Source organism: Chrysemys picta, chromosome 14 (genome assembly GCF_011386835.1).
Source record: "Chrysemys picta bellii isolate R12L10 chromosome 14, ASM1138683v2, whole genome shotgun sequence".
NCBI lineage: Eukaryota > Metazoa > Chordata > Testudines > Emydidae > Chrysemys > Chrysemys picta.
In genome coordinates, this window is record NC_088804.1 from 29,091,274 (window position 1) to 29,118,197 (window position 26,924).

General features: G+C 39.0%; 1 long non-coding RNA gene across 1 annotated transcript; it reads right to left on the reverse strand.

Annotated features, from left to right (window-relative positions):
• Window positions 1-26,924, reverse strand: LOC135975696 (uncharacterized). Its single transcript, XR_010592695.1, has 5 exons — window positions 26,816-26,924; window positions 5,374-5,448; window positions 3,165-3,229; window positions 1,579-1,678; window positions 1-291 (listed from the first exon to the last, which is right to left on the reverse strand). It is a non-coding gene; the product is annotated as an uncharacterized LOC135975696 (long non-coding RNA).

A 26,924-nucleotide genomic window follows, 5' to 3' on the forward strand; every position in this document is an offset into this window, starting at 1 on the left:
TAAACACTAAGGACTTCCGAACTATAAATATAGAGGACCAAATACAAACCCAGCCACAGCTGTAAAAACCAGGGGCTTAAAGCCCTGACCCAGACAGTACAGGTGATCAAAGCATAGATGGCTCTTTAACATATCTTGCAGCTTGATTATAGATGCCCACTGACACGACAGGATGAAGCACGAGACGCAGACGGTGACAGCAGGCTCCTGTGGATGGGACCTCCAAACAGGTAAGCTGACAACTTTGTTCTTCTCTTCACAGGCCTTTCTCCCTGCGCCATCATGTGTGAACTGAAACCACAGGACGGCAGATGGACAGCTATCCTCACATGCAGGTATGTACTCTACCCCAGCTACCCTTAGTGTGTTACCTGTCTGCCTCTCAGATGGGCAGCCCTGTATGACTGGAGGGCTGGACTTTAATACTGCCCTGTTACTGTGCAGATTACCAGTCACATGGCCTGCCTCTTTTCCTGCCTTTAGCAAAAAGGGCACCAAAGGGTGGGGGGAAAAGGGCACCAAACATGGATTCCCAACAACAACTAAGGGAAATCCAAGATGGCTTTGTGGCGATAACTGTAAAAATTGAAAAATAAAGAGAGTTCCTTACACTGTGACATAACCCAGGGCATAGGCACCAACTCCATGGAGCACCCACGGGAAAAAAATTGGTAGGTGCTCAGCACCCACCGGCAGTTCCCGGCCCCACTCCAGCTTACCTCCGCCTCCTCTGTGAGCGCGCCGCTGCATCCTGCTTCTCCTCCCTCCCAGCGCTTGTGCCTCGAAACAGCTGATTTGCAGGGCAGGGAGGGAGGGGGGAGGAGGGGCAATACGGCATGCTGGGGGAAGAGGCGAGGCCTTGGCAGGGATTTGGGGAAGGGATCCAATAGGGGAAGGGAGGGGGCGGAGTTAGGGCACAGACTTTGGGGATTGGTTGGCATGGGGGCGGGGCCAGGGGCAGGGAAAGGGAAAGGGTGGAGTCGGGGCGGGGTCAGGGCAGGGAAAGGGGCGGGGCACCCACCAGCGCCGGAGAAAGTTGGCGCCTATGACCCAGGGTGCAATCTGGCCTAATGGACAGCTGTGTCCCCTCAATTCCCCAACCTCGGGTGCTTTTACACTGCTTTGCTGTGAGAGCAACCACACCTTGTCTGCTCACACACAGCCTTCAGTATGTAAATCACTTCCAGCTGTATTGTATGAGTGATATAGCCAGCCACTCATGAATTACACTACAGAGTAACACCTGCAAACTCTGAGTCCCAGACTTTCCCCCAGAAATGTGCATCTTGGACATCCTGCTGGACAATACAAGCTCAATAAAGTCTGTCATTTATTAATAGAAAATGATATCCACAGATCTTGTTATCCCCAATGGAGTTTCCCCAAACACTTCAGTCCAAACGCACTGGTCTACATAAAACAACAAAACAAATGTATTAACTACAAGAAGATAGATTTTAAATGACTGCACATAATGAAGCATCTGAGTCAGAATTGGTTACAAAGAAATAATACGTAAAACACAACTAACACCTAACTTAGCTTGTTAAGTGAATATAAAGCAAAGGTATCTCTCACCACATGTTACAGTAGTCTGACTGGCTGAACCACTTTCAGTCTGGATCTCCCCTCCCCCCACTCCAATGCTGCTTCCGTTGTTCTTTAGGTGCTGATGATTCTGTGAGTAGATAGCAAAGGAGAGATGATTTGGGGCATCTGCCATCTCCTTTTATACCCCTTCTTTTTGTACAAGAATCATCTCCAGCTGATATTCAGGACACAAAGGTGGTGTGGCCAACAACCTTAAGCTGTTCCTTTGTCAAAATGTAGATCTTTTGCCCACAACCTGTCTCCTGTGGAAGAGTGACCACTTAATCAGGCGATGGTCCCTTTGATCCCATTAACATCTGGCTGAGGCACTGACTAGCTTTTAGTTACTCGGGGGAATATGTTTGTGACTGTCTCCAAAACATGTTGGAACATGTCCCAGTAATATCACACAGTGGAATCTTACATACAATGTTGCCACACGTATTTTACCAGGACAATAATGATCAGGAAATCATGAGTTTTCAATGATACCTTACACAATATTCTTTGTATAAAATTTAACATAGTCAATGTAGGAGGGGTGAAGATAGGGGTACAGACAGTCACAGAATTGTATTATTGTTTGAGAGGACAGATCAGTGTCTGTTGCTATCGTATATGAAATCCTTTACAATAACAAGATCACCAGTTTCCCCAGATTGAGAATCTTTTGGAAAATACTTCTTGTGGGCTGGTTAACCATACTAATAATAAATAACCAAAACCACAAATCTCTGAACTTGGGGTAAATCAGAATCTGGATATTGCCTCGTGTCTCCTGGGTGAGCTATACATTAAGGAATGTTGTCTTCAGATCTGCAATGACCCAGAATATTGGTGAAACACAGAAAAAAGCTGGGTGAGTGTGCTCCCTGGAGTTTTTTATAAGAATAAAACAAAGGGACCCTCATACAGTATCTGAGCCATAAACAGAAATGGAAAAGAATATTGAAGAAATAGTAACTCTCCTGGACATGGCAGAAAACCCATAGAGACTGTACGGATGTGAATCCATGCTGATGATAACATACCAACTACTAAGATGATGACAGCTGCAGAAATTGTGGCTGCAGTAATGGAAAATAACTGAGGCAGTAAACCTCAAGGAACCCAGAACGATAAAGAGAACAACAGAAGAAAAATACACCCAAAATGATTGAGATGATTAGCAGTCTGGAAACTATTATGTACTAGTTATGAGGTGAATGCAAGATCTAGACTGCATAAGAAACCTGATTTTACTGTACTCATTTTAGGAGAGGGGGTGGAGCCGGAATCAAATCTGACTTAAAAATTATGTCATATTTTGCCTGACAGAACAATTATATTTTAAATTTTAAACTGAAGAATTGCCAGAAAGTTGTATTAAAATGGCAATGGCATTGAATAAACGTTATACTGGGACAGTTCTCAAAGACTTCAATCATGTTTGGGCCCCACTGTGCAAGATGATGTGCAAACATGTAAGAAGGCGCACACTGCCTTGGAGAGCTCACAAACTAAAGAGAAAAAGAAAACAAACAAAGGAGGGGAAGCATGCAGGCAAATCAATCTGGATGATGATGGGTACATACCTAGTTAGTACCATTTCTTCTTTCTCATTTATAGCACAACTGTTCTGTTCCACATAGGTACAGGCCTTGGGAGAAAGGAACTTGATAGTTTTATCAGGACACAGTAACAGATGACAATGACAATCAGTTAATCAATGTCACCAATTGTGTCCCATCATTAGAGAAAACTACTGGAGCCCATCACCATTCCCCATTCCCGCTATCATTGAAAATCTCTGGGCAGGAAAACAATTAACTGTGTACATATCTCAATATTTATTGTGTACACATCTAGAAGTGCAGCAATGAGATGAGCAATTCTTGATGATTGGCCAATGTTTAATGATCGCTTTTTTTATTTGATCCTCACTGTGTGAAGATTAGGTATCACACAGAGAGTCCCTAATTAATTAAAAATATATAAACAAACAAACACCAGGTTTCACACTGTTACCCATTACTGAAGGGAGGATATGGAATTTCCTCTTGTTACAGCCTCTGCAGAAGAGTGTTGCTGTAAGAAAAATGTGTTTTGGAGAGAGAGAAAGGTAGGAGGAAGGTGCTCTCAACAAGGTTTGGATAGTTCAAATAAATTTTAGATAAACATATGAGATAAATTCCATATATACCACTGAGTCTAATGTCTGAAAATCAGGGATTAATTTGCTCCCTGAACTTCTGGGTAATCTTTTGAACTGAAACCCCAAATGTAATGAGGTTCATCAGTCACTAAGGACTGTGTGTTAAATGGAACAAAATCACTAGAACACTGAACAAAAGAGGACTTGAAATTTACTGTGGAAAAATCATTGAAACCATCAACTCAATCAATTATCTCAAAGCACAGCAGCAGTTCAAAAGGCAAAAAGGATGCTGGATTGTATTAGAAGACTCAGAAGAGGGATAAAGTACAAAACCAGAGGTGATGCTTGCCATATAAGCCCTTTGTTAGACTTCATCTGAAAAACTAGGTATAGCGCTGGGGTCATCATAGCAAAGGATGGATATTTTGCCGCCTCAGGCAGTAATCTTTTTCTTTTTTTTTTTACAATAATTATTGAGTATGTTTAGGGGAAGGTTTGGTTCCTCTTTTATTATGAGGAAGATTTAATTTCTCTTATCTCAGTTTGTCAATAGGCATAATGTATAAATTGTTGTATGCACATACATTTTATATAATTTCCCTCTCACTATAGATTGGAGATGGAATGGGGATCTGTTGATAGGATCCAGGGCGACTTAAGCTAGGGATAAGGTTCAAGGCTGAACCATGGTTTGATTTCTGGATTCAACAGTGCAATAATTTTGCAAGATGCTTTTCTCCAAGGAATTTTTAAATTACCCATCATTTATATTTCAGCCAACTTGAATGTTAGAGATATTTTAAAAATCAGCCATTCTTATGAGATCTCTGCCATCTTATGAGATTTCACCCTTACCCAAATAAAAGAGGTTTGGAATCAGAGCCAGAACTATAGATGCAGGTTCAAATCAAAGGATGTAGGTGTGTGTAACTAAGTAGTCTTGATTTTGTCTGTACTACACTTTAAATTCCTAGAATCTCTACATGTCTGCAGAGACATCAGCCATTTTGTCCTCAGAGTTATTATAGCTTGCTGCAGTAGATACTCCCCAACTGTGCTCTCTCACGGAGAAGGTACTTTTGTTTTTACTTGCTATTTTCTTAAATCTCAAAAAGTAATTGTATATTGAAAGTATGTTTTGCTCTTTGGGTATGGAAAACATAACAGGGAGAAAATGAAAAGAAGGAAGAAAGTGGTCTGAGGACAGTGTCAATTTAGTCTAAGCCACAAGAAAAGACTTAGTCCAATTTTCTGATCCCCTTTGCCCATCCGTGGTCATGATAATTTCCACATCACACCTGGGGTTAATCTCCCTCTTCCACTGAAGATGACAAGCATGCAGCATCTTTGGTCTCATGCATAACACATGAGGTGTAAAATATTACACACAATAATTCACATCTAGTCATATCCTATAGCTGGGGGGGAAATAATATTTAACTACTTCACCTTAAATTGCCAGATGCATTAGAAGGTTAAATTAAAATGCAATTAAAAATATCATCCTAGTAATGATGTGGGATTCTTAATGTGGAATGTAAAATCGATGGCAAAGTCAATTTATTTCAGAAGGGGAAAAAATCTCCTTTCTTTTCTAGCAATCCTATTACATTATACTTCAGTGCATTGCTAAACATTGCTCTTACCTTCTACTTTAACAGTGGCAAACTCAGGGGTCTGACATGAAATAGGCTATTTCATCTGAGATGGTTTAAGCTGGCCTAAGGAGTGACAAGAGAATATAGCAAGCAGTCAGTGCTAATGACAGCATACCATTTTTATAGACTAAAGGTCGAGCAATGAATTTCAATTATAGAGTGTCAGGATGCCCAAATGTAGGTACCTGATAACAAGCCTGAAGCTCCAAGCTTCTGCAGATTTCTTCTTTAGAATTTCAATAAAGCTCTTAGCCTTTAGCACAGATTTTTTTTTACCAGAAGCCAATAGATGTAATCTTTTATAAGAAACTCCATCTTTGCTTCCCTTCAGCAAGAATGGTGTAGTAGCTAAATGAAGCGTGCCTTTAAAATGTTGTAGCCATGCAATTTTTTTAAACTTGTTTTTATGTTTGTCCCACCCCAACATCTGTATTTGTTTCTTAACCTGGCCATTTTAGAAAACTCTGTTTTTAAATTGAAATCTTTAAATAACCAACTTGTTAAGATATTTCTAATTAACTTTGTCAGAAAGAGGAGAATGTCTCTCTCTTTCTTTTAGCAGAAAGTTGAAACCATCTTTATACAATTAGGGGTAAATTAGAAACAAGCTAGCATTTCTAAATCCATTGTTGTATGTTGGGCGAAATGTCATTAAAGCTGGTGGGTGTAACTGCTGCCCTTTCTTTAAGATAGCTGTAAGAAACAATTAAGCTCCTTCATAGTAGCCTCCACTTAAAACAAAGGCATATGTGACTCTGCCCAGCATGGAAGGCTTTAATGGGCATTTTTATTTGTTGGGGATGGGGGGATGGAGAAGCACACAAGAATAGACTCAGAAAGCAGCACACAGGAACATACCTAGAAGAGAGCTACAGTCACATCCTGAACAAGCACTGAGTCCATGGTACTGAAAAAGGATTGGGGCTGTGAGCAAGGAAACTATCTCCTGTTTGGTTCCTCCTATGTTCAGGGAAACGAATTTGTACATTCTCTGTAAATAAATAAAGGTACCTGACTCCATCATCAATTCTTTCCCCTAACTGGAACAACCTGAAATACTCCAAATTTATGGCTAGCTGCTCAGCTCAAAAGGGATTAACAGTATGTTTAGTACACTCACAAGCAGAGGCAAAAATAGCAAAGTCATTTGCAAAGAAGATTCAGCCCCTGATCCTGCACAAAATTATGCATGCGCTTAACTTTAAGCACCCTAAATATTCTCTACATCCATTTCCACAATAGTGGAAATCCAGAATGGGTTTATTAATTGTTGTGTTTTCTCATTCATTTATTTTGTTATTAAGATTTTGTTTTTATGAAAGTCACCAATCCAGTAAAAAAACCCACACTTACTAGGTTTAATATTATGTTGCAAACATTTGGATGCAAAAAAGACACTCTCGCCAGACCATTCATAAGAAATATTGCCTTTCCCCATCTGGCAAAAACATGAGTAGCCAGAAGGGGCTTATCATGGAGAATACAGAGCTCATCAAAAATGGCTCAACATTTTTGTGAAAAGGTTAACAAAAGTTCTATCCCCCCTTGTTTAGGGAGGTGGGGGTAGGGGTCAAAATGTCAATGGAACACTTCATCACTTCAGTGTGTCCAACTCTGACATTTTTTCACCAGCTCTACTATAAAAATACATTTTGGGCTTTGTCAGACAAATGGAGGAAGAAAATTTCTGACCTGAAGGCCCTCCACTGAAAGATATTGTTACAGTAGCCCTCAGTTGTTCAGAGTGTTATCTGTCCTCTTCATTCTTCTGTGGCCACTTCATATAGCATAGAAGGTGAGCCACAATCAGGCCTAGAATAATATTTACCTGAAGTGATATAGTTGGGCCTTTCTTATCTTGGTGAACTCTTTACCTCCTCAACATTTCATCTTAATTGTGTGTTTCAGCGTGCTCTCTTGACAGAATCTCTTATAGTATTTGACTGAAACATACTGTGCCAGATCATCCATCCATAAAGCATGGGACCTGTGGAATCTCCTCCCGACAGCTATTAAGACTGCTGAAGTACCATATGTTTTTAGAAAGAAAAGTAAAGTCTCTGTTATTTCTAGAGGCCAGCAGCTGCAAAGTTCATGACAGATTTAGCAACAGAGCTCGTTACAAGATTCTGAGGACAAGACTTTGAAATGCTCTAATGAATGGGCCTTTATAAATGTTTTGCTTTGCTTTTGCCTTGACCTCATGCAAGACGATGATAAGTTATGAATATTGTGCCATGAATAATTATTAGCTGTTCTTAGTTACTGCTTTTAGCTCTTTTTAGTTACTATTTTTAGTAATTTTAGTTTCTCATTAATCTTTTCTCGATTTCTCTTTCTTTTATGTCCCTTAGAAACTGTTTTCTTCCTGCATTTCCATATCCTGTATCTAAAGCAGTAGTTTTCAACCTGGGGTCCACAAACTATGTCAAAGGGGTCCACGAAATGTGACTATGAAAAAGTTCCAGATCCCAGAACAGGCATTTCATTTTTCTGATCAATCAAAAGTATGTGGATATCCTCACCTCAGATCAAAACCCGGAACTGTTGTGTTACCATAGAAGCCCACAATTTAGTGCCCTTTCTCATGCTGCATTAAATGTCATGCTGAATATGTATGTTTATTCAGTTTTAGTCAGTTTTAAACATTTATGTTAGTCAGTTTTCTACCTAATACTTCTATGGTAGGGGTCTGTGGATTACAAGTTGAATTTCTGAAGGGGTCCACACCTCCATTTGAAATTTTTTAGGGGTCCGCAAATGATAAAAAGTATTAAAACCAATGATCTAAAGTAAACTTGTGTGAATAATGGATTTTTCAAGTCACTGGAAATTTTCACAAATTAATAAATACATATTATTTTGGTGATAAAATTAAATAAAACTTTTCAGAATTTTGCAGCAAATCAAAAAGTTAAAAAAAACATTTTGGGTAGAACAAAATATTTTGCTTTGACAAAATCTAAATATTTTGTTTTTGATTCTTTTAAAATAAAACAGGAAACTGATACAAAAGGTTTCTTTGAATGCAAAGACAAAACATTTCATTCTCAAAAAGTTGAAAAAAAGTTTAGATTTTTTTTTCATTTTTTAAAAACCAAAATACACTAAATCTCAGGAGGAGATTGCACATGTCCCATGCTTTATGGAAAAACTACAGTAATTCATTAAATGTTTTGGTGTCTCAGAATCTGCATTTTTCACAAGAAATTTTGTATGAATTGTATGCATTGGCCTCGTTAACACTACAAAGTAATTTTCCATCTCTTAATATTCACCCCTTCTTGTCAACCATTAAGAATAGGCCACTTCCACCTTAATTGAATTGGCCTCGTTAGCACTGACCTCCAACTTGGTAAGGCAACTCTCATCTTATCATGTGCTGTGATATACAATAAGTACAACAAATACAATGAGTCTTGCACACCTTAGGAGATAGAATCTACAAAATACTGCCAGAACTGAGAGAAAATGCTTACTGTATTTGTCACTCCATGCATCTGATGAAGTGGGTTTTATCCCACAAAAGCTTATGCCCAAATAAATGTGTTAGTTTCCAAGGTGCCACGAGGACTCCTTATTGTTTTTGTATGAAAAATATTTTCCAACTCTAGACCTCATTCTCTCAGAGTGTAAATATTGTCTCAAGTTTGAGTAGAGCTAGTAGGAGAAACTTTAATAGGACCATATTCAGCTGGAATCTGCAGTTCCATCAATATCACCAGAATTTTGTTTCAGAAAAAGGTTCAGCAAACTTGAAATATCCCATTTTTACATTTTTGAAACAAAATAATTTCATTTTTTTTATTCTGAAAGAACTTTGTTTAAAATATTTTTAAATTTTATATACAAAATAAAAAAGTGAAATAAGAATTTACCTTTGCAGAGTATTTCAAAATTTTTGGCTTTCACTCAAATTCAGACTTGCAAACTCTGATTCTTCTAACACACTGATGTAAATCAGAAGTAAGGCTAATGAAGACTAAGTCCAGTACATCGCTCGCCCGCGCCGCTTCCTGCCACCCCCATTGGCCCGGGACAGCGAACCGCGGCCAGTGGGGGCCGCGATCGGCTGAACCTGCCACGTCAGCAGGTAAATAAACTGGCCCAGCCTGCTAGGGTGCTTATCCTGGCGAGCCGCATGCCAAACGTTGCCAACCCCTGATCTACATAATACTGCCAGAGCTGAGAGAAAGTGCTTTCTACTGATAACAACTAAATGAATTTTAATGAGATGAAAGTCATCATATATGCCACAAATCAGCAACTGTAGACTGGAACAAAGTAAACTTGCCTTAATGGAAAGAAATACTATGCTATGAAATTCCTGATAACAAAGAATTATTCAATAATATCAGGTCTAGCTACCTTGAACCACATAATAAGAACAGAGGAATGTTACAATTGTGAAGGAGATTAAATTCATATATACCTCTATTTTAAGTATCATTATAAAGTTATTTTCTCATGGAGCATTTGATTAAAATGAGGTGGGCTTGGGTTGAAAAATTCTCATCCAGATGCTGATCATCTCCCTCCACACCAAATCTTTGTGGTATCTGGATCATGAGCTTTGGTCTGAGCACATTTCTTATTCTAATGGATAAGTTTGGAGGCTCCAAATCAAATACGGTTATAGTGGTGCATAATGATATCTGATTTTGCAACTACAAAAATTCAGTGTCAGTTTAATAACTAGGTTTCTATTTACTTTTTCAGTATAAGAAATAGAAAGTCTCTGTTCATTCAAATTGGGAAAAATATGGTGTGCATAAATATAGTATTTTTCTCATTATTTAATAAAGTCCCTTACTGTGAATACAAGTGTACAATTGTACAGTGTATAATGTCCTTTTCTTATTAAGTTCAGGGTCAGGTCAATTGAATTGGTGGTAAAGTGATGAATGTCTTAACCTAACATACGCTGTTTTGGGTAATTAGGGACCTACTTCACTCTGTTAAGTACAATATATGCTCTACTTACACCATAGTGAAGTATAGTGTAATTGTATCTTTGTAATTATTTTTTAGGTTCAATAGTCAGCACAAACAGTTAATTTTCTTAGAGTTATTTTTACAGTGTGCAGTTAGCATGAATAGGTCTAGTATTAGAAAATATTTGTAACAAAATTGAAATTTGCCAGTTTAAGTTTGCAAAACTTAATCATCTGCATGTGGTTCACATGATTTTGTGCAAAATAGTTCATCTTCTGGATGTTTGTGAAAGACTGAAAAGCCACTCTGGCACTTTGAAGGAGGTGTGATTGGTGTGCAGTACGCTGCTCCCTCACAAATGTCACGTGGCCTCATAAATAAAGTAGAGGACTGAAAATCAGGAGGTCCCAAGTTCTAGTCAATACTTGCTAAGTGAAGGCATTAAGCACCATGAAAGAGTGGGGTCATTACTTAGTAAATACATAATAATAACCCCCTAGTTTACTGATCTAGAAAATGGAGGCTCCAAGAAGAAGTGAAGTGGCATGCCAAGGATATACGGCAAGTCTATAGCAGAACCACATTTGGATTCCTAGTCCTAGTCCTACAGCATGCCTAATCCCCTAAATATGCATTGAAAATATGCTTGGGAAATAATGACTTGAATTATACCGTATAACCCCATTGTCCTCAATAAGTGTTCTCAGTCACATCTACGTAACCCTACAATTGTCAAACCCTGCCAAAGTTGAGAGTTTTGCAGGACTGATAGTAACAAAGTGACCTCTCCACCCTTTGTCTGGCTTGTCAGAGAAGGTGCTGCACTCCTTCAAGGGCTGTAGAGCCAGAGAGGCAGTTCTAATACCAGATCAGCATGGGGACACTGATCCATCTCCAAGCCCCCACAGGTGACCGGAAGAGAAGGGGACTATTTATGCACATATCTGTGCAGTAAAAGCTTTCTTTTTTACCAGGCAGAGCAGTAAAGGAGCCTCACCACAGAGAACTTCACATATTGATAATGCTTATCTGATGCCTGCAAATGTTGATCTTACTAAATGAATATTTACCTAGAATAGCTGGGTAGGAAGCCCTTGTGATAATTCATACAATGCAATTTTTAAAAAGTGGAAAAATAGCATGCATGGCTGAATAATTGTTCCATACAATTATTAATTAAGATCCAATAGCTCTTGAGGAACATTAAGCTTGAAACATAGTCTACTCTGCATTCCAAAGGCAGCATTTCTGATTGTTCAAAAAAATTTGCACACAGTTAGAAGTTCATGTTATTGGATGAATAAATAATACGGAGAGAGCCCTGTAAAGAACAATTTGAATAACAAACAAGAAATGTATGGGCATTTCAAATGATTTATTTATAGTGCTAACATTTTAAATTAGATACCTAGATACCCATAATTATTGTATAAATTCTAGCTGAATATTTTAACTCTTCATTTAATATATTGTACATTTTTAACTGTACACCAATTCCTCTAATAAAATGATGAAAAAATATGCAGCTCAATGAAGCAGGTTTATAGGACTGTAATCTAAAAATATTAGAGTATTAAGCAATCATTTCATGATGTTTCTCAGCACATGGATGCAGCAAAATTAAACAATTTGAATGCTGTAGAATAGTATCAAAAATAAAAATCAAACGTAGGTTGCTTTAATCCATCTATAATGCTCCTACAGCACTAAATTCAGAACCATAAATAACTATAATTTGAATCTTTTATAAATGGACTCATATTCAAGTGTGCAGTTAGTCTAAAGCCAATAGGACTGTTCTGCGTTTGCAAAGATTATGTTACTAGATGTGATGTATTTTCATACATTCTATTGCTTTTCATGTTAACAAGTTTTTAAATGACAAATACAAAGGATTGTATTGTATGAGGTCTCCTGGATTTCTTGCGTTTCACTTTGATTTGGGGACTGACAAGACCTACCCAGGTGACTGCATATTGTGGTGATTTGCATTAGTGGCAATTTTGCTTACATGTTATTTATAGTAAAACAGAAAAAGTATATACTCAGTAAAAAGAATGCAGAAAATCAATACTGTCAAAGTTAAAAGAACATTAGAAGTCTGACCAGTGAAGCAATTTACTAACACATATTAGGCTTAATCCTCATTTATATTAAAGTTACATTATATCTTTAGCCCACACTTTTAGGGACTTTTATACAGCCAGACTGGTGTCAACTGACCTTAGTGAAAAGAGAGTCATGCCCATTGTTATTAATTATCTGTATTTGAGTATCACCTACCAGCTCCGTTTAAGACTGGGGGCTCATTTTGCTAGGCACCTTACAAACTCATAGTGGCATTCTCTGTCCCAAAGACCTTAAATCTAAATATGCAAGACAAAGGGGTGGCCAAGGCTATACAACAGGTTAATGCCAGAACCAGGTCTCCTGAGTCTCAGCCCAGTGCCTTATTTACTAGCTGCCTTATTGGAGGATAGGTCCATCAATGGCTATTAGTCAGGATGGGCAGCGATGATGTCCCTAGCCTCTGTTTGCTAGAAGTTGGAAATGGATGCCAGGGGTTGGATCACTTGATGATTACCTGTTCTGTTCATTCCCTCTGGGGCACCTGGCATTGCCCACTGTTGGAAGACAGGATACTGGGCTAGATGGACCTTTGGTCTGACCCAGTATGGCTGTTCTTATGTTAGATCAGGCTGCATCACTAAAATGCAGTCTTTGTTATCATCAAGCTCGTTATAGCTGGTTTAGGAACACACTAAATATACTTCTTATTTCAAGTATTCCAAACTAACATATATAGTCAGACGTTGGCTTGCAGCATAACAACAAGACATCAATCCAGAGGAATTGCAAATGAAAAATCATCAAAATGAAGTTCTCACATTAATGACATTAATATGTTCGGTTTGGTGGAGACTTCTACCATTATACTATGATACACTGCAATCTAATTCAAGCCTTTGCAGAAGAATGCCACTTTAGCATGTCCTCCTGGAGACAGTCTCTCAGACAGGCTCGGTGCATGTTGGAGCAAAGCTAACTCATTCTCTGACAGGGATTAGCTTTGCTGGCTGCTGCAGGGCAAGAGGAGGATGGCACCATGGTCAGTGCTAGTACCTAATGACTGCAATTGTGTTTTCCCCTTCACAAAGCCAGAAGCTGGCAGGCTACTTAACTTCTCCCCATTCCATACCTTTGTACATTTTCTCTGGAACAAACATAATCTTGCATCATGGCATTTTTAGGTGAAAACAAAAATAAAACACATTGACAGGCTGACGTCTGACATTTATGTAAAGCAGGATTCAGAAGGGCAAGTTACCGAGTACAATTAGTGCAGGATATATATCATGCCTTTTCTGCCTCATTGTTTTGAGTCAGGCTGAGGCTGGGAGCAAGTGAAAGTTACCTCAGGACCAAATCCCGCTGATTTTACTTATGTAAATACTCCCATTGACATCAAGGGCAATACTCAACTGAGCCAGTTGAGCAGGATTCATTCCCGAATGATGATGATGTTTGTGAAATGAGTTTGTGGTTTAGTTTTTATTTCATGGGTATTTATATTCCAAACACATTAAATAAACCACTACAACTGGCACCGATTGGCACTTTTATGGTAGGCTCAAGGGGTGGTCAACGACTGTCTCAACATGAAGATTTAATATGCTCTTGTGATTAGAATCCAGACACTAAGGGAATAATCTGGGGAAGCTTGCAATCATTCTTCATCCTGTCCCTGTTCTGTAGATAAAGTGAAGACTTCATTTCCAAGTGCTGTCAGCCTGACCTTTTGTGAGCACTAATTTAGAGAATAATACAGGGTACTGTTAAGTTCATTGAGATGCTTACTGTGCAGTAATAGCAGCTTCCTACAATATCCATAAGAAACTATTACACACATTTAGTACCCTGAAATATGTTCTGGATCTCTATATTTAAGATAATTTGTATAGTCTTAAATATGGAGTCAGGACAACGTAATTTTCTAAAGTATCAGCGTGCTAGCCGTGTTAGACTGGATCTGTAAAAAGCGACAGAGTCCTGTGGCACCTTATAGACTAGCAGACATATTGGAGTATAAGCTTTCCTGGGTGAATACCCACTTCGTCAGACGCACGCAGTGGAAATTTCCAGAGGCAGGTATAAATATGCAGGCAAGAATCAGTCTAGAGATAATGAGGTTAGTTCAATCAGGGAGGATGAGGCCCTCTTCTAGCAGTTGAGGTTTGAACACCAAGGGAGGAGAAACTGCTTTTGTAGTTGGCTAGCCATTCACAGTCTTTGTTTAGTCCTGAGCTGATGGTGTCAAATTTGCAAATGAACTGAAGATCAGCAGTTTCTCTTTGAAGTCTGGTCCTGAAGTTTTTTTGCTGCAGGATAGCTACCTTTAAATCTGTTATTGTGTGTCCAGGGAGGTTGAAGTGTTCTCCTACAAGTTTTTGTATATTGCCATTCCTAATATCTGACTTGTGTCCATTTATCCTTTTACCTAGAAATTGTCCAGTTTGGCCAATGTTCATAGCAGAGGGGCATTGCTGGCACATGATGGTGTATATTACATTGGTGGATGTGCAGGTGAATGGTGCGGTGTGTGGTTGCTGGTGAGAATATGCTTCAGGACCAGACTTCAAAGAGAAACTGCTGAACTTCAGTTCATTTGCAAATTTGACACCATCAGCTCAGGATTAAACAAAGACTGTGAATGGCTAGCCAACTACAAAAGCTAGTTTGTACACCTCCCTTGGTGTTCACACCTCAACTGCTAGAAGAGGACCTCATCCTCCCTGATTGAACTAACCTCATTATCTCTAGACTGATTCTTGCCTGCATATTTATACCTGCCTATGGAAATTTCCACTGCATGAGTCTGATGAAGTGGGTATTCTCCCACGAAAACTTATACTCCAATACATCTGCTAGTCGATAAGGTGCAACAGGACTCTTTGTTGTAATTTTCTGAAACAACCAAGTTATTCAACCAATGAAGAAAAAAACATACAAGAAATTAAGAACACAATTCTCTTTTCATTGAGGGCAGTAGTTAAATCCTCACTGATTTAAAATGAATAGAATCAGGCTTTACTTGGGCATTATATAATTTACCTCACAGATGTTTGTAAAAATCAAGTACAGTCATGGAACAACATTCCCACTTGACCTCAGAAGTTACTGTTCAATGCTCACACATGGATTTTGTTTGGAGTCTTATGGGATAGAATCTATTATTTTTTCATTTGTTCATGCACTAGTGGAGAATTTCTTGTACAGAAGAGGACTTCCACTTTACAGCAGCTACAGAGGTATTTCAACTTCTCTATTACTTTACTCTGTGTGTGATCCTTCCCCATGTTTATCAGGGGTTTATTATTGAAAAATAAAGAAGAAAACTATAGTCATAAAAAAACTGGACTAACTGGAAAAGTTTTTTTTATCATAGTATATTATCTCTTTACAATATGAAAACTACATCATATCCTATTAGAATTCCTACAATAGAGTGTTCTGAATTTCAGAAATATAGGTCTGCTTCTACAAAGGCCTGAGAGAATCGGAAGTTGATTACCATGGGAGTGGACGACTGTTCACTGGGAGCTCTCTTTTTGTCATATTTCTATATGATAACTATGCAAAACAATCAATTAAACTGTTATTGGAAAAAATGGGCCTGATCCTTTATTCATGTAAACAGGACCACTTGTGTGTGGAAGGGTTGGAACACTGAACCCTTGTGCAGTCACTGTCAGATGTGCTAGCTTTCTAAGAACAACTCCAAATTTTAGCCCAGAACAAAGGCATTCTGTGTCCTGTAGGGACTCCTGGAAGATAGAAAATGGGACAGTAAGGAATGCTGGGAAAAGAAACTCATTTATATTCCTGTCCTGTTTCTCAGCATTGCTCCATGTCCCAACTGGAGCTGGGTGAAATTTATGGCCAAAATGTTTTTTGGCCAAAAAAATGCAGATTTAGATAAACCAAAAAAATTCACAAATTTATATTGAATTCATCAAAGTTCTTCCATTGAAAAGAATATTTTAAAAAAACAACAACCAAACAAAAATACAAAACAAATCAAAACATTTCATTTCAACATTTTCAAAACATTCAATTGAAAATTACTCTTTTTTTCAAAATATACTTCCATTTTATTTAAAATATTTAAAAGTTTTAAAAAACTTGAATATGAAATGTTTCATTTTGGGTTGAACTAAGTGCTTTGTTTGACTCTAAATATTTTTTTGTTTGCCTTTTCATTTTTTTTTTCATATGGCCAGCAAACCAAACAATCATTTATTGAAATAGCTCTAGCCCCAACCCCCAATTCTCAAGTGTTCCACTGGACTACATGTCCCGGGTCAGATGCCTCTGTTCTAGGCTGAAATTGGAAAAAGTTCTATGCTAGATTTAGGCTAATCAGTAAGGGGCAGCACACCCTGTTATAAACTTAACATCTTGTAAGATTTCCTAAATGTACATGACCATTTTCTCTCTTCTGAGCATAAATATTTATCACAGAGCAAGAGGATCTCAATAAACTGCACTGACATGTTGCACTCTGAGTAGGTGGCTTATGGGAAGCTGTATAAAGAGATGTCCTAAAATGAAATCTTACAACTTTACATAAATATCATGAGTTGCTGTTCTTACTCACACACAATGCATCTTCTGCACACAGAAAAATATATTTGATGAACTAATTAAGTTTTCTGGATATGTGCATATAATAGATATATTGATAGTATTAACTATACGTATTACAGTGCACTATTATGTAAAACTTCCCCACACAGCTCTGTGATCTTCATTGTGACTTCCAACATATACTGTACTACAGGTCTCTGGAATAATTCTCAGTAAATCTAACAATTGAACACCACTATATCTCTGTGCTAATAGTGTTTGCTTGTACAGAGAGATTTTATAACATACCAAAAGAGTAGATGAAAATGACTGACCAAACACATTTTATTTATAACCTACTGGAAGCAATGTATGAAATGCTCTTTTGAGTAGAATATATTAATGTGATGGGCTTTTCTCTGTTTCATCCCATTATATTTTATAAAAATATACCTTACCTGCAGATTTAAAATTAATACTGTTATTCCTACTTACTTAACTGACACCTTTATTCATTAAATATAATTTTGATTATTCTAAGATTATATTAGACCAGGGGTCGGCAACGTTCGGCACGCGGCTCGCCAGGGTAAGCACCCTAGCAGGCCGGGCCAGTTTATTTACCTGCTGACGCGGCAGGTTTGGCCGATCGCGGCCCCCACTCGCCGCAGTTCGCCATCCCGGGCCAATGGGGGCGGCGAGAAGCGGCGTGGGTGAGGGATGTGCTGTTCACAGCTAGGGTGCTTACCCTGGCGAGCCGCGTGCCGAACGTGGCCGACCCCTGTATTAGACAGTCAGTTGCATAGAAGGATTATAAAATATGCTAAATTTTAACCATGACAAATTTCAGAAACTATTAGAAAATAGAAAAGTCCAACTAACAAGAATGTGTGAATAAAAATGTTAATTATTTTCATCCATTTACTAAGCAGTTTCTACATTAAATATTCTGTGGCTTGGATTCTATCAAAAAGTAGATTAAACTGAAAGGAAATATTCCAGGATTAATTATGGTGACTTGAAGAACATCTTATACTATGTGAATTGAGTCCATACATCATCTAAATTTCTATTGCTATGTTGACTAGACAGGAAATGAAAATATAGATTAAATGTTTACTATTTTGTAGTTATACATTTATCTGATATTTCCTTGAAATGTATCTGTTTGATACCGAAGATCAAAATTCTCTTCTCAGACTTTTACTGCCAGAACTGGTTAGAAAAGAGTCTTTTTATTCTTTGTGGAAAATGTAAATTATACTTTTTTTTCATTTTTGTTGAAATCCCCCCCCCCCCCCAATTTTGAAAAATTAAAACCCAAATTATTTGAATTCAGAGAACACTGTGGTGCCTCGTGGGAGCTGTAGTTCGGGAGCTTTGTGCTTCCATTCTTCTCTATGTGCTAGTTTCCCTGGTCTGACTACATCTCCCATGATACACCAAAATATCCCCCCCCACCACCATAGTGAAGGGAGACAATTGCAAGAGTCCCCGGTCCTGATGCATCATTGGACATGCAGTGTGGCTGGGAAGCACAGCCCACGGAAGAGAATGGCAACATGGGAACGCTGAACTATATCTTGCAACAGCACTGTGGTGGGGCATCTGAATTGAAATATACTGTTCGTCTGAAATATTTCAATTTTTGTTTGTTTTTTGGAGGGTGGGGTAATGAAAAAATTCAAAACTTGCCATGGAAAAAGTTTTGTCAAAAACCAAATTTATCATCAGAATACAGTTTCAACAGGAAAATTTTGACCAGCCCTAATTAGCATTTCCAGCATTTGGAAAGTTAGGTCTTTGAGAGGCTGTCAGCAACCTCCAAGTTAACATTGGATCTGGTTTGTTTGAATATAGGCTTTTGTTTACATATCACACAGCAATACCACATACAGTACTAATTTCTATAACAACGTCTGCATGTTAGGACTGCAGCATTTAGCGACAGGGAACATGTTTGTCAGCTAAAGAAAAACATACCACAACTTGGCTTCTTGGTTGGGATAAGTCACAGCTTGCAGCCAAAGATTTTTCAGTCAAAAATCCAGCATATGGCATGCATTGTCTATACTAATGATTTTCAGAACCTCTCCCACTCTTGGCCTAGCACTAGTCCCCAGCAGTGGCAGTGCTTTTATGTCTTATTTCCAGGTCAGTTTACCCTAGTACTATGCTATACCAACACCAGGAGAGTCATTAGACACCATCCACACATCTAAAAATCATTCCATATGTTTCATTTTGTACAAAATTCTGGTTCTCCAAGCACAGTCTAACAGACTTTGAACACAGAATTGGGGCTACCTCATCTTCTCCTCATCCTGGCTGTAGAATACAGAGCCCCCAGCAGTGGGTGCAATTACTACTACATTTCATGGCACATAGTCCTGTCTATGATGAATTCAAACTGGAACAGGTACAGAGAAGGGTTACCAGCATGATCCGAGGAATGGAAAACCTGTCTTATGAAAGGAGACTGAAAGAGCTTGGCTTGTTCGGCCTAAGCAAAAGAAGGCTGAGGGGAGATATGATTGCTCTTTATAAATATATCAGAGGGATAAATATCAGGGAGGGAGAGGAATTATTTAAGCTTAGTACCAATGTGGACACAAGAACAAATGGATATAAACTGGACACTAGGAAGTTTAGACTTGAAATTAGACCAAGGTTTCTAACCATTAGAGGGGTGAAGTTCTGGAACAGCCTTCCAAGTGGAGTAGTGGGGGCAAAAGACATATCTGGCTTCAAGACTAAGCTTGATAAGTTTCTGGAGAGGATGGTATGATGGGATAGCCTAATTTTGGCAGTTAATTGATCTTTGATTATTAGCAGGTAAATAGGCCCAATGGTCTGTGATGGGATGTTAGATGGGGTGGGATCTGAGTTGCTACAGAGAATTCTTTCCTGGGTGCAGGAGGTCAGACTAGATGACCATAATGGTCCCTTCTGACCTTAAGTCTATGAGTTTATGAGTCTATACCTACTGTGCCTGCCTACAGAGAGAAGAGGTAATCAATATGTGTAGCGACAGACCTAGCACTGTATCCCTGATCAGACCCACTTCCAACCACCCTGCACACTACACAGAGTGCAGGAATCTCTTTGCACAGCATCTCTATGGATGGGCTACCATCCTTTCTTTAGCAGAATGGAACCAGTTCCACTGCTTTTGGGGACTAATGTGCCCATGCCAGTGTAGAGAAAGGCAGGATTTCGTCATTTTCATATAAGCAGTTTTTATTATATGCACAGTTTAGGTTTGTTCATTTTTCCATGTTTTAATCTAAAGCAACACAGCAGTGTAGTGAGGACATGAGATATATCACAAGGCAAGTCAGGAGCTATCACAAAGTATCTGTGTCACAAAATGACACCATTTTTGTCAATTACTTTGTGACATGTCATGAGCTAATTTGTGAGGTACCACAGTCACAAGGTAACCCAATTTAACTCATGTCAGCACCATATAAAATATTAAAAGAGGTGAAGTATGTCGATGTACTGCAGAAAAGTAACAGTTTTTCTACCGATGAAAATTAAGAAAGTGATAACCAGAAATTTTGCTTCAGCTATAGGCTGAAAGTGGTGATATATAATGAATTTCTCTCCACACTTTCCCAGCACACAGTATATTACCCTGGAGTGTTGACCTGTGGCACTAAGAGATGAGAGACTAATTTAATTTTATTGTTCCCTCTTTTAATCAAAGTCTGTCAATCATACAATTCCAATTCAACTAAAATTAAATGGAGATTTGCTGATGTGGGCAATTGCTTTCTAGTTATGGGGATGACAAGTGTTTCATATGTGGTCTCATTTGCATTTGAGCCCGAGTTTTCAGATAAACATTCTGGCTCTAGAATTCTGATTGGAAATGATAATTGAATTTTAAAGTGTAGTATTACCTAATGAAAGAATTTATGATGCAGATATATTACTGGCAGTAAAAATAAGGAATTCCAGTGGTTTGTGTATATTCAGGACTATAAAGAATTGTTTATTCAACAATTGATTTTTTTTAATATAAATTTCATGAAAGTTTATACATGTGGGATTAAAACAGAATTCCAAATAATTGACTCATTTTCTATAAAGGGAGCAATTCATTCCAGGGTAAATTCACATGGGGCACAGCGGATTCATTTAATGCTGTCTTTCATGCCACCTAAACCTAGCAGAATTGCTGAACGTGGGGTGGGGATTGGCAGAAAGGGGCTGCAAATATTAGGTAATCTTTGCAGTGGCTGTGAACAGGCTGGTGCATAATAGACTTTTAAGGTAGCCCAAAGGGAAAGCTGCTACATGTGAAATTACATCAGGCCATCAGCTAAAACCCCCTATTTAGACAGTACTGACTGGCAGTGGTCAATATTTTAATCTATGGTCATGAACATAGATTTCCCAAAGGGTTATATGGCAGACCAGCCATGGTTATCTCTGTGTTTGGATGAATTCCATACAATTCAACCCTCTGAAGATTCCCTAATTCAGCTCACACTCCATCTTTGTGAGGGAGCATTGAGGAGTGAATTTAACTCAGATGGTAGAGGTTTATATCTATTTTTACTCTACTTATATACCAAAATATTGGAGACAGTGAAATAGATCTCTTTGTTAATAAAGGAGATTGGGAGTAATTTCCTTTTTCCACTTCTCCCTATGACCATGAGTAAGGATACAGATCCTACTTGATCCATTTTTCCTATTTAATCTTGACTAATTTATGTCAAAGTTACACTAGAAAAATCTTTTGATTGATTCATGAACTGGTGATTAGTTGTACAAATTCAAGATGAACTGTGTCCAAAACAATGGACAACAAATCTACTTTTTGTTTTTAAACTGCATAAACTCTTCAGGTATCGGAAATTTTCCAACTCCAATACATTAATTAATTTTATGTTAGCAGTTGTTTCCAATTATGTGATTATAGCTTACAAAGTCAACAGAAATCATGTGTTTACCATCCTAGGAATGAAACAGTTTACCGTACAACCATAAAAAATAAAAATCCCTTGCACTGCAATAATCTGAAAGTCTGAATTAGGCTGTAGACTATAGCTATTAAAGGAAGTCATGCAGAAATATGCCCTTTAGCATGATACTTACTCTAAATTATGTTACTCTTTAAAGTTCTTATTTTACCATGTGAATCTTTAAATTAAAAATGAGGCACTTTTATAAGCTTTCCAAAGGTATATTCTGTGATAGCTTACTTTCATTTTATTAACCTACAGTCTTTTATCAAATAGGATAATCCTAGTTTTCTAACTACCTATGTAAAACAATTGCCCTTTATCTGGAATCCATCAGCATTGCTGTTAGTCATTCTACTTTACTTCTGTTGTTGACTCCTCTGTTGGAAATCCATGCAGTAAAAGCCTGCGAGATCAAGATGAATGAAAGGACAATGTGAACTATTAAAGGCTGGGTTGGCCCCCTGCAATCCAGCTGGAGTATGGGGTAATGTGCAGCTGCACTGCCAGGGGAGGCTCCAGGCACCAGCGCACCAAGCGTGTGCCTGGGGCCGCAAGCCGCGGGCAGCGGCCTGCCGGTCGCCGTGAGGGCGGCAGTCAGGCTGCCTTCAGCGGCATGCCTGCGGGAGGTCCACCAGTCCCGTGGCTTTGGCAGCAATTTGGCGGCGGGTACACCAATGGCGCGGGACCGGCGGACCTCCCGTAGGCATGCCGCCGAATCCAGGTTACCAGTGGACCGCCCGCAGGCGCACCGCCAAAAGTTGAATTACTGCCGTGCTTGGGGCGGCAAAAACCACAGAGCCACTCCTGTGCACTGCTTCAGGAGCAGAGGATAGGCCAAGCTATATCTCAGAGAGCCACAGTTCAGACTCAGCTTCCCCTTTGCTCCAGGGAGAAATTATGCTGGGGCAGTGCTTTCTTGATGCAGCTTCCTTCCCCCTCTGTGTTGGCTCAATTGGGCAAGCTGTAGTGTTGAGGAGTCTGAATCCAGCCAATAATCACTCCCCATCCCTGCCCACCTAGAGATGGTATCTCCCTGCCATGCACAAACCACTGGTGTGGGTATTAAGCAGAAGATAAGGGCATGCATATAACTTCTTTATTACCTGCCTGGGTGTGTTAAGTAGCATGTGTCTGAGCCTTTTGAAAACCTTTTTCATATCATTACATATGACTGATCAGGCTCCCCTCAAAGTCAGTGGGAATTTGACAGTGTCATCAATGACAACGGGATCCACATGAGGATCGGATAGAAGTTATTTTGGTTTAGTTTTACAGCTCCAGAGCTATTTGTGCAATACAGAGACAATGTGTTAATTATCAAACTAGCACCTCCCATTTTAATACCATTATGAGCCAGCTTGTGGCCTGGACTACAGGTCCATGCAGGGGAATAAGTGTCCTCCTTACAGCTCTGCCTGGCATATCCCACCCGTCAGAAGAGTCATGTGTGGTACATTAGGCTACTCACCAACTTAATGCCACCCCAGGGCAGGAGGGCATGGAATGGGGAATGGGCAGAGCCTTGCTTCAAATCCTCTTATTCACTGCTCAGAGTAGTTGAGCCAACCCCAGAGCATATAGGGGTATAGGCCAAGAGTAGATTATTAACACCCAGGCCCAAGGAGGAATCATGCTTGAGAGCTACAGCTGAGACACTATCTCCCACAGGTGCTCCTGAGGCGGAGGGGCTTGCACATTACTCCTTGCTTGGGGCTGTTCTTAGGATCAGAACCTAGCCCTAACAGACCTTTAAATTGACATGGCCAGGGAGCCAATACTATTTTATTTATGATTCATTCATATGATACCTGTCTACTTACCATGATCTCTTTGGAGCAAGGTCCATGTATTTAGATGGTATGAGTCTGTGAAGTACTTACCACAATGGGGCCCCAATCCTGATTTGCACCCCAGGAACTACTGTAGTGTAAACATGCCATAACAACAAGAACATAGCCAAAGAAAGGAACAGGAGAATTAAATTAAGTAAGGAGTTAACACATTCTGTATTTCAGCAACTCTCCTTAATCATACAGTTCAGAAGAGGTCATTTCCTTTAAAGTGGTTTTATTGTTGGGTTGTAATAGTCAGAGCTTGAGTTTACCCTCAGGAATAAAGAAATAGGTCAATTTTCTCAAAAAATGCAATTATTTAAAAAAATTGTCATGATATGTGGGACCCATTCACAGCAAGGTCTCCAGCACAGTTAAGTAGGTAAGGAATACATTACTGTCAAGAAGCCAACAGATAAAACCACTTACTGTTTTAATGGAGTTGTAACATTAAGTAATGAAAATATTTGATCTGCTAATCCACAGAAAAAAGTCTTTGCAAATTGTGATTTTCTTCTTAACTGTGTTTTCAGTTGGACTTTAAAGTTACACACAGAGTACAGCCTGGTACATTACTAACTGACTCAGTTTGCACGGGATTATAAATCCAGGTGGAAAGTTCACACAGCTTTATTCTTTTATTTTTCTGGTAGCCTTATGATATACCCCACGAAGATAGTCTTTAAAGCAGGGGTCGGCAATGTTTGGCACGCGGCTCGCCAGGGTAAGCACCCTAGTGGGCCGGGCCAGTTTATTTACCTGCTGACGCGACAGGTTTGGGCGATCGCGGCCCCCACTGGCCGCGATTCGCCGTCCCGGGCCAATGGGGGCGGCGGGAAGCCGCGGCCAGTACATCCCTCACCCGCGCTGCTTCCCGTCGCCCCCATTGGCCTGGGACGGCGAACCGCAGCTAGCGGGGGCCGCAATCGGTCGAACCTGCTGCGTCAGCAGGTAAATAAACTGGCCAGGCCCACTAGGGAGCTTACCCTGGCGAGCCGCGTGCCAAACATTGCCGACCCCTGCTTTAAAGCTTGACATTGTACTGTAAAGCCAAGCACGGCCTCTATGATTTTTCTTTTTGTATAGTCTGTTGGCCAGGCAGTTAAGGCAGTTTAGGGTACCAGTAAAAATAGCTAAAAAAAATAATAATAAAATGTGACATGACTTCAAACTGCCTTGTTTTTCAATTTTAGTTTCTCTTCTATTTCATACAGAAGAATTTGCAGGTTTTGCACATTCAAAGCTTCTAATGACTTGGGAATTTTGAGACTGTAGGGACTGGAGGATCATACGCTTCACTGCTACAGTAGTTTGCTGTGCTTACAGTAGGTACCAGGAGACACAGGACTGTACCATGTAAAACAAACTTTTAAAAACCTATTACCTGACACTCTATAAACCAAAGCCTGTGCCTAAATACAGATCCATGCAGGTGGAGCCCTGCCCCCACGTGGAGCTGCATTGACTTCAAGACGCTCTGCAGAGGCCAGTTCATGCGGATCTGATAAGGCCCAGCAATCACTATTTGCTTAATAAATCACTAATGAGCAAGGTTCAGCCTTGGACACTGTACTTAAAAGAAAGAAATTGCTTAATAATATCAGCAAGATATTAGTTGTAATTTCATGCAAACCTGAATTAACTATTAAGTGAACACTGAGGTAAAACCTGAGAAGTTTATTGAGGGAATTATTTGATATGTCTTAAATAGAAGAATAAATATTGTGTGTATATATATATGATTTAGTTTGCCACAACTTTTTCTTTTCTCAGAAAGAAATTATGATATTTACAATGTAGCAGAAAAAATAAATTACTCAAACATAAAAATAGTTATAAAGTTATAAACCTGTACCTTAGACTTTCAGCATGAAGAAAGGGCCTGAGAAGTAATTCTGTAAGTCTCTTAATTTACTCCCAACTATCCCAAGTACCTGATAAATGGTTGTAATCTTTATTCTGTCTATGTGATCCATATAAGATATAAATATGTATGCTAGGACATACAGGTGCCTGAAAGCAACTCTGTATTATGTAAAACCTCCAAAAATTAAAATGGGGAAGTCTAAAATGTAGATTTACAGATGTGAAAGGATAGCTTGTTCTGTTATTTAAAGTAGAGGCAATGGTCACATTTAAATGTTTCCACTAGCTTGAAATATTTTACCTGTTTGAAAAATAATCCTATATATTTTTTGCCCTAATCCAGAAAAGCACATGAGCATGTCACTAACTTTAAGCATGTGAGTAATCCCAATAAAATCAATGAAACTACTTGTGTGCTTGAAGTTAAGGACACACTTATTAATTAGAATGTAACATTCTTCAGCTCCAAGAAATTCTTTTTTAAAAAATAATTCCTCCCAAAAATCAGAATAATTTACAGATAGAGAAGCCGTTCTGTTAATATTCTATTCTGAACCTTCTTTGCTTCTGGACAAATATAATCTCTAATCTTTTCTAAGATTAGCATTTGCTAATTACAGAGTCTTTCCACCATATGAAGAAACATTAGAGAGGGACAGAAGAGAATCAAGAGTATTGTGTGTTTAACTTTCTATCATCAGAAATGACTAGAGAAGTAGAGTAAAAAGTTGTTCACAAGACCATTTACACTGGACACTAGATCTAGACATAACTAAATCTTTCATGAATGGAATTATTTCAAAATTTGGTTTTGCTCTGATTAGAGTTGTAGTCCCTGCAAGCCCAGGCTCCACCCCTCTTCCCCCGCCCCCCGGAAGGGCCAAGAAGCTGGGTAGGTAAGTTTCCATTAGAAATCAAGCAGGTTTCCATAAGAACTTCGATTAAATAAATCTGGCTCTGTGGAACATTTCAATTTTGCTGAATCAGCAAATTCTGATGAAACATGGTTTTATCTGAATTGTTACAATCTCTACTGGATGTCTTGTTAATCTATAGCTGGAGAGGCAATGACAGTCTTTCATGTTTTCACTGAAACTTGTGTCTGTGTAGCCCAAGCCAATTCAAAATACAGCAAAGGCAGCAAAAAAAAATTGCCAATGAATAACTTTATTCATATGAAATACTCACAAGTCTTTGGAAGCTTGGGACCATAGTCTTTTCAGTCAGTGGAACTGGGGAACACACAAAAGAGTGGTGCTTCCTCCATCTATGTACATGCATTTGAATAGATCAATAT